The 9433-nt window shown below is 41.4% G+C and overlaps 1 non-coding gene across 1 annotated transcript; it reads left to right on the forward strand.

The window, feature by feature from the left end:
- Positions 1-5494: 5494 nt before the first annotated feature.
- On the forward strand, positions 5495-5601 carry LOC118484386. Its single transcript, XR_004873497.1, has one exon. It is a non-coding gene; the product is annotated as a small nucleolar RNA R71 (small nucleolar RNA).
- The last annotated feature ends 3832 nt before the right edge of the window (positions 5602-9433 follow it).

Genomic DNA, 9433 nt, shown 5'->3' on the forward strand with positions numbered 1-9433 from the left:
CTACGTAGGGGTGGCTTCTGGTTCCAAGCCCTGCAATAAAAACAGAAAAGAATGCTGGTCAGAAGGTTCACCACGGCCCCGTGCTCAGTGAACACGGCCCGTGGTTGGAGTTACAGTGATTGTTTTCCAGACCCCAGTTACTGGAGAGTTGGACACGGCCCCGTGTTGCACCGACACGGCCCCGTGGTCAACCTTCTGTAACTTGGAAAACTAAAAACTGCCAGTAACAATGCTGGGCACGGCCTGTGTCCGACTAGGCACGGCCCGTGCTGAACTCTGCAGAAGCTGAAAAACTAAAAAAAATCCTAAAATATTAAAAAGAAAAATAAAAAAAATGATTAGGCCGTTGATTCCTAACTTTCTTAAAATCCTTGTGTCCCCGGCAACGGCGCCAAAAACTTGATGCGTGCAAGTGTGTATATATTTTAGATGTATATTTTAAGCCCTTTTTACACCTTTAGCCAAGTTTTAAATTTATAAAACACAATATTTACTAACACTAAACACACATATGGGCAAGTGCACCCATCGTGGACGTAGTATAGTGTTGGTAAGATACCGAGGTCGTCCAAGGACACAAGAGCTTTTAGTACCGGTTTATCCTCAACGTCTAATCAAATCAAAATGTTAGAAAAAAAAAGATTTTTAAACTAAGAAAATAAAAACTAACTAAATGCTGAAAAATAAAAATAAAAATAAAAACAGATAGAAAAGATGAATCACTTGGATCCGACTCGTGTATTAGTATAACCTTTGATTATTTTCGCACTTTTGCACTTGTTTAAGAGATTATCTTAGTTATTGTAGTAGTCCACTCTTTTGAAGGCGACGTTACCCTCAACCCAGTAGTTTGAGTCAGCAAGGATACAATCCTAAAGGGTCGGATTATTGAAAGATAATGAAATAAGTTATTAATGCAAATTATGGTAGGCCCCTCTTTTGGAGGTGACGTTACCCTCAACTAAGTAGTCTGAGTCAGCAGGGATACAGTCCTAAATAGCCGGGTTATAGTATTAATAGTAGTTAACTTATGAGGGGGTCAAAGAGTTTGGATCCCCGCCATCCAATACCTTTGGGTATTGAAGGAGATCCTACTAAATTTGACCCAGGTCCCTTGCAGGACCTCTAAATGCTGAACAAGGGCAAGACCCTTACCAAACCGTTCCTTTAACCCCCGACCAGGTAGCCAACATACCTCCATATAGACCATGGAGATATGAATGGTGAAAATCTTTTATTTTATATAGACAGTAAAATAATGCCAAGACACCACGGACAAACGATAAGGAAGAATCACCTTCAACATAAGTAACTAGTTATTAAAGTCATTAATACAAAACCAAATAAAAAGTGCAAAAGATTAAAAATAAAAAGTATTATACTAAACACTTGTCTTCACCAAGTGATGTAAGAGACTTAGGCAAACATGGCCTTGATTGTCAAGAACTCTTACGATCAATCTTGGATCCCGAGACGACTCACACACTCTATGATGGACAATGAATGATGGTGGTGGATGATGGTGTTTTGATGGTGGTGGGTGGTGGATGAAGTGTGAGAGAGGTGGTGTGCCAAGGGATAAGTTGCAATGAAACCAAGCACTCCTATTTATAGGCTGAACAGAAGCCTGGGCACGACCCCGTGCCTGTCTGACAATCTCTCTCCTCATTAATTGTAATTCGCAATTACAATTAATGCGCCTGCAGTACTTTCGCCACGCCCCCGTGTTCACTGGGCACAGCCCCGTGGTGGGCAATAGAAGCTTCTATAGGTTTGTCTTATCTACTGCTTCTTGGGCACGGCCCCGTGCTGGCTGAGCACGGGGCGTGTTCAGTCTTCTGCCTTCTCTGTTTTGCTTGGGAGGATGCTGCCGAGGGGTCGGGCAATCCACTTATGTTCCTTTTCTTGTATTTATGTTAGATTTAGCTGCCTTTTTGCTTCTTTTGTTAATTTGAGCTCATTTAATCCTGAAAATACAAAAGGAAGACAAAAACACTCTTTTTCCAATATTAGTACTTAAAAAGGGTTAGTTTTATGCCTTATTTGATGTAATTTATATGTTGCATTTTACACACATCAAATATCCCCACACTTGAATTTTTGCTTGTCCTCAAGCAAAACTCTTTAATATGTGGCTTACACTCCCAAATGGAATGGGTAGAAGAGAAGGTTTTGGCTTGTCATACAGTGTCGGGAATCCAAGATCTTCATTGGGTTTTATTTTTATTTATTTACAATTCTATTCGTTATGATTTATTTAGAACGTTTCATAAGAGAAATTACTTATTTGGGCATAACATGCCTTTTTAAATTTCCATTTATATACAAGTTCACATACCTCACGGGAGAAATCACTCACACTCGGCCGAAGGTGTCTTTTTTAGTGAATCACTCAAGAGCGGCATGGAACTTATTCCTACCATAGGCTTGCCAAGCAATCAATCCTCCTCCTTTTTAACTTTGTACCTTTGTAAATATCAAGAGGACTTTTTTTTGGGTAAAGGCTTTGGGCTAAAGGTGGGTAGTCGGGTTAGTGGTTAGTAGAAAAGGGCGAAAATCGTAAAAAGCGTCGGTTTTCGTAAAACATTTTGTTTTAGTGACTTTTTATTCTTAATGAAGTATTTCTTCAAACAAGATTTTGTTTTAGGAGCTTTGTTTGTTTATTTCTAACTTCATTGTAAAATTCTCTCTTTTTTTTTTTGGTCACACGAAAACCGAGCTTGTTACTAAAATAAAGGGTAAAAATAAAAAGGGTTTTTTGGTGGGTAAAAAGGGTTTTGGGTTAAGAAATGAAAAGGTTTAGGCTCAAAGAGGTTAAGTAGGGGAGTTTTTGGGTAGGTGAAAAGAAAAATAAAAATAATGGTTTTGAAAGAAAAAGGGTTAGTCCTAATGCCTCCATCATTTACTTACTTGGGTTTAAGTTGGTAAGGACCGGGAATGAACTGTCGTGGCAAGTTCTAGAGTCATAAGAACCAAGCGGCTATTCACACAAGAAACGAAAAATGAGCATTTAGCGTAAAGATGTATATTTGTATGCTCAATAAAGGCTCAAAACTTACTTTTGTGGGAATGGGTTTTTCTATGTGATCAAGTATATATAATCGAATTTTAACTAAGCTTGTCATGCCGTTTCATAATTTTCTTATGTTGGTTCTTTTTATCACGACGCTATCGGTTGTAAATTTTTTTAAAAATATAACCTTGTTGGTCTTAGAATTCCCAACTTAAACTTTAGACAAGTAAAAAAAAATGAAAATTTTTGAAAAAATTTGGGGTGATTAGCGGTTCCAATAGAGTTTCGTGTAAGGCTTGTTATTAGGACTTGCAAAATTCAAGGTTTTAGCATCCCCCCCACACTTAAATTACCCATTGTCCTCAATGTGTCCCAAAAATAAATTTTTAGGTTGATTGAATGTGTAACATGGTGTTAAAAGCAAAAATTTATGTTACTGGCAGTCTGGACACGGCCCCGTGGTGACCGGCACGGCCCCGTGTTCAGGTGCCAGTAACGATAATAAAAGAAAAGAAACAGAAGCCTGGACATGGGGGCGTGTCCGGTGAACACGGCCCGTGTCCAGTTACCTGAACTGGGCATTTTTTTGCAGGGTGTTCAGCACGGGGCCGTGTTGGCTGGGCACGGCCCGTGCTGAACCTACTGTAATGGAGAAATTGTTGTCAGGTGTCCTTGTTCTTGTGCATGGGGTTATGTTTCTCGTTTCCCTCATCATCCTTTACCACCATGAGTGTGTTTTATTCCTGTAAATTAAAACTAAAAGATTAAACTAAACTAAAGATAGTTCCGTGGAATGCCTCCGTGGTGCGTCACGTTTATAAGGGTCCTTGGCTAGACCCAAGGTGAGGTTATATATTTTCTGAGTGGGATGTTTTGCATCCCATGTTGCACCGTCGGAGAGCAACATCCAAACTTGAATCAATAACCTTCATGTATTTGACCGGGTCGTCGTCCTCTATTCTCTTCCCAACCCCGAACTTTACTTCATCATCCCCGTACCTTAAGTTGAGTATTCCGTCATTCATGTCTACCGCTGCTTGTGCGGTGGCGAGAAATGGTCTCCCTAGTATGAGGGGGACTTCGGTGTCTTCTTCCATATCGAGTATGACAAAGTTGGCCGGGTAGACAAATTTGTTTACCTTGACTAGGAGATTTTCGATGACACCTTGCGGGAATTTGACGGATCGATCAACAAGTTGTATGCTCATTTTTGTAGGACTCGTTGTTCCTAGGCCGAGTCTTTTGAACATTGATGAGGGCATGAGGTTAATGCTAGCCCCAAGGTTGGCTAGTGCATTACGAACGGGGGAGTCCCCGATCGAACAAGGAATCGTGAAGCTTCCGGGATCGATTTTCTTTTGGGGGAGTTTGTTGAGTACGAGGGCAGAGCATTCTTCGCCTAAGTTAACTAATTGCAAAGTTTCAATTTTCTTTTTATGAGTGAGGAAGTCCCTCATAAACTTAGAGTATTTGGGCATTTGGGTTAGGACATCAATAAAAGTAATGTTGACATGCAATTGTTTTAGTAGACTTTCGAATTTTGCGAATTGCTCATTGGTCTTTTGACGGATTAACCTACCGGGGTACGGAACCCGAGGAGCCTTGGTAGGCTCTGGTGATGGAGGGGAACCCTTCTCTTGTAGAGGCGGCGGTATAGTCTCCTCGGTAGGCGGTGGCACTTCCGTAGGGCCCACGGTGCAGTTTCGTAATGTGATGAGATGAACTTGCGCTTTTGGGTTTGTTTTGGTATTGCTTGGTAATGCGCCTTGTGGTCTCTCGAAGAAATTTTGGGCAAGTTGACTTATTTGTTTTTCTATGTTTTGAATACTAGCTTGTTGATTTCTAAAATTTAATTCTAATTGTAGAAACCTCTCCGAATTTTTCTTTTCAGTGTCGGAGATGAGGCGAGATATAGTATCTTCAAGCCTTTCTCGTCCACCTTGTTGTTGAGGGAAATTTTGTGACTCATTTCTTGGTTGTTGAAAGTTTGTTCGTTGGTTTTGTTGGTTAATACTATTGTCGGGTTCTCTCCAACCAAGGTTAGGGTGATTTCGCCATCCTTGGTTGTAGGTGCCCGTTGGAGGACCCGACGGCCTAGGTCTATTATCAATGTAGCTTACCGACTCTTGTTGATCATCTGTTTCTTTCATACAACTCCAATTTTCATGTGGCCCACCACACCCTTCACAAGCCATAACCGAGACTGTTTTTGTCATTTCCAATTTTTTTATTTTCGAAGGAAGGGCCTCGATTTGGGCTTGTAAAGAAGTGCTTTCATCAACCTTATGGGCGCCCGGGGCAATAGATTTATTGCCTCGGGGAGTGTGCCACTGAAAATTGGTTTAAGCAATTTCCTCAATTTGATTATATATTTCATGCGGGCGGCGATTACCGAAAAGTCCCCCAGAGCTAGAGTCAAGTGTCTGCCTTGTGTGTGGCAACAATCCATTATAGAAAGTGTATACTTGTTGCCATATCGCAAGGCCGTGATGTGGACACTTTCGCAATAGCTCCTTGAACCTTTCCCACGTTTCATATAAGGATTCCCCGTCCTCTTGTGAATATGTATTAATTTCAGTCATTAGTTTAGCCGTTTTAGCGGGAGGGAAATACTTATATAAAAATTTTTGGGCTAGTTCATCCCAGGTGTTTACCGATCCAGCTGGGAGGGCGTTAAGCCAAGCTTTTGCTCGGTCTTTTAGTGAAAAAGGAAACATTCGGAGGCGGATGGCGTCATTTGATGCTCCATTGATCCGAAAAGTATCACATATTTCTAAGAAATTAGTAATATGTAGATGGAGATCCTCGTCCGCAAGCCCATGAAAGGTTGCGGAGTTTTGAAGCATCTGTATCAAATGCGGCCGAAGTTCAAAGTTATTGGCTTCAACATTCGGTGCATTGATAGCGGCGCCGAGATTACCTACGGTGGGTCGTAGATAATCCATGAGGGTACATTGGTCCGCCATTGGAAGTGGATTTCCCGAAACCTTCTCTTGGTTTTTGGCTTTTAGTCTTTTTCTGAGAAAGCGTTCGGGTTCTTCTAGAGGTTCTTTTATGTCCTTATTAGAACTGGAGCTCATACACTACGTAGGGGTGGCGTCTGGTTCCAAGCCCTGCAATAAAAACAGAAAAGAATGCTGGTCAGAAGGTTCACCACGGCCCCGTGCTCAGTGAACACGGCCCGTGGTTGGAGTTACAGTGATTGTTTTCCAGACCCCAGTTACTGGAGAGTTGGACACGGCCCCGTGTTGCACCGACACGGCCCCGTGGTCAACCTTCTGTAACTTGGAAAACTAAAAACTGCCAGTAACAATGCTGGGCACGGCCTGTGTCCGACTAGGCACGGCCCGTGCTGAACTCTGCAGAAGCTGAAAAACTAAAAAAAATCCTAAAATATTAAAAAGAAAAATAAAAAAAATGATTAGGCCGTTGATTCCTAACTTTCTTAAAATCCTTGTGTCCCCGGCAACGGCGCCAAAAACTTGATGCGTGCAAGTGTGTATATATTTTAGATGTATATTTTAAGCCCTTTTTACACCTTTAGCCAAGTTTTAAATTTATAAAACACAATATTTACTAACACTAAACACACATATGGGCAAGTGCACCCATCGTGGACGTAGTATAGTGTTGGTAAGATACCGAGGTCGTCCAAGGACACAAGAGCTTTTAGTACCGGTTTATCCTCAACGTCTAATCAAATCAAAATGTTAGAAAAAAAAGATTTTTAAACTAAGAAAATAAAAACTAACTAAATGCTGAAAAATAAAAATAAAAATAAAAACAGATAGACAAGATGAATCACTTGGATCCGACTCGTGTATTAGTATAACCTTTGATTATTTTCGCACTTTTGCACTTGTTTAAGAGATTATCTTAGTTATTGTAGTAGGCCCCTCTTTTGAAGGCGACGTTACCCTCAACCCAGTAGTTTGAGTCAGCAAGGATACAATCCTAAAGGGTCGGATTATTGAAAGATAATGAATTAAGTTATTAATGCAAATTATGGTAGGCCCCTCTTTTGGAGGTGACGTTACCCTCGACTAAGTAGTCTGAGTCAGCAGGGATACAGTCCTAAATAGCCGGGTTATAGTATTAATAGTAGTTAACTTATGAGGGGGTCAAAGAGTTTGGATCCCCGCCATACAATACCTTTGGGTATTGAAGGAGATCCTACTAAATTTGACCCAGGTCCCTTGCTGGACCTCTAAACACTGAACAAGGGCAAGACCCTTACCAAACCATTCCCTTAACCCCCGACCAGGTAGCCAACATACCTCCATATAGACCGTGGAGATATGAATGGTGAAAATCTTTTATTTTATATAGACAGTAAAATAATGCCAAGACACCACGGACAAACGATAAGGAAGAATCACCTTCAACATAAGTAACTAGTTATTAAAGTAATTAATACAAAACCAAATAAAAAGTGCAAAAGATTAAAAATAAAAAAGTATTATACTAAACAGTTGTCTTCACCAAGTGATGTAAGAGACTTAGGCAAACATGGCCTTGATTGTCAAGAACTCTTACGATCAATCTTGGATCCCGAGACGACTCACACACTCTATGATGGACAATGGATGATGGTGGTGGATGATGGTGTTGTGATGGTGGTGGGTGGTGGATGAAGTGTGAGAGAGGTGGTGTGCCAAGGGATAAGTTGCAATGAAACCAAGCACTCCTATTTATAGGCTGAACAGAAGCCTGGGCACGGCCCCATGCCTGTCTAACAATCTCTCTCCTCATTAATTGTAATTCGCAATTACAATTAATGCGCCTGCAGTACTTTCACCACGCCCCCGTGTTCACTGGGCACAGCCCCGTGGTGGGCAATAGAAGCTTCTATAGGTTTGTCTTATCTGCTGCTTCTTGGGCACGGCCCTGTGCTGGCTGAGCACGGGGCGTGTTCAGTCTTCTGCCTTCTCTGTTTTGCTTGGGAGGATGCTGCCGAGGGGTCGGGCAATCCACTTATGTTCCTTTTCTTGTATTTATGTTAGATTTAGCTGCCTTTTTTGCTTCTTTTGTTAATTTGAGCTCATTTAATCCTGAAAATACAAAAGGAAGACAAAAACACTCTTTTTCCAACATTAGTACTTAAAAAAGGTTAGTTTTATGCCTTATTTGATGTAATTTATATGTTGCATTTTACACACATCACCCTGCTTCTTACCCTTACCCTTACCCTTTTCCTTATCAGAATCGGTTGACTTCTTTTTATCACCCTTGCGGGTAAGTTTACCCTTCCTGACTTGAGACTCAGTCAGGGTAGCAGACAACTCGATCGCGTGACGAACGGTAGTAGGATTAACACCGGTCACAATATCCTGAATGGAATCGGGTAAACCATTGATATACCTCTCAATTGCCTTATCCAACGGGGTAACCATCGTGGGACACAACAAACTGAGCTCCTCAAATCGATCCGTATAAGCACGGTGTTCTCCCCCGACTTGTTTCAAATCGTCAAATTCTCATTCTAAAGCTTGAATCTCGTGACGGGGACAGAACTCTCTCATCATGAGAGCTCGGAGCTCTTCCCACTTCGGCACCCCTATCAAGCATCACTCCGTTCCACCATGTAAGAGCTCGCTTCTCGAACACACTAGATGCAAACTCAATCTTACGCTCATTCGGGCACTGCACGTGTCTGAATGTGTTCTCGATACTTTCAAACCATTGCAGGAGCGCAGTTGCTCCTTGCGACCCAGAAAACTTAAGCGGCTTCGCAGAATTGAAATTCTTGAAGTTACACGGTGCATTATTGTTGTTATTATTGTTGTTGTTGTATAGTTCGTGGATTTGGGTCACAATGTCTGGAAGCACAGCAGCCATTTGCTGAGAGACAAGGGCTGCGACTTCCTCAGCAGTATAAGTTCGAGCATCGGAGGAGGCATTGTCTAACAAGGAAACATGAGAAACGAGTGAGGTCGACAATTGGAAAAACAAAAGAGGCATTGAAAACATTGACAGAACACAAGGAAGGCGATCATTTGTTCGTTACCTCGAACAAACAAACGACACACATTGACAAATCAAAGTAAATAGGTCATTATAATGTATCGCGAAGACATACTCGCCTATAAGTGAACACTCACCCCAAGAGTTCCCAGGTAAGAGTGACTGGTCAGATAATGCGGATTTGTACGAACACTCTAGCCTTAGACAGAAAACTCAGGGTACAGGCATTCACTCTTCCAGTTTGCACGTGTTCATATTATTTAGACCCAAACTTTGACGAGAGTTTGAAAACTAAGAGGGTTCAAAACCTTATAACAGAAGGTTCAAAACCTAGTAATCAATCATCCAAGAATAGATGATTAAGTTTCGAAGCGGATTCGTTATCGTGTTCTCGTTGTGGTTATCACCTAAGGATAGGTGACGGTATTGTTTTAAAATTCTAAACACAAGTAAACT

Source organism: Helianthus annuus, chromosome 11, assembly GCF_002127325.2.
Source record: "Helianthus annuus cultivar XRQ/B chromosome 11, HanXRQr2.0-SUNRISE, whole genome shotgun sequence".
Lineage (NCBI taxonomy): Eukaryota > Viridiplantae > Streptophyta > Magnoliopsida > Asterales > Asteraceae > Helianthus > Helianthus annuus.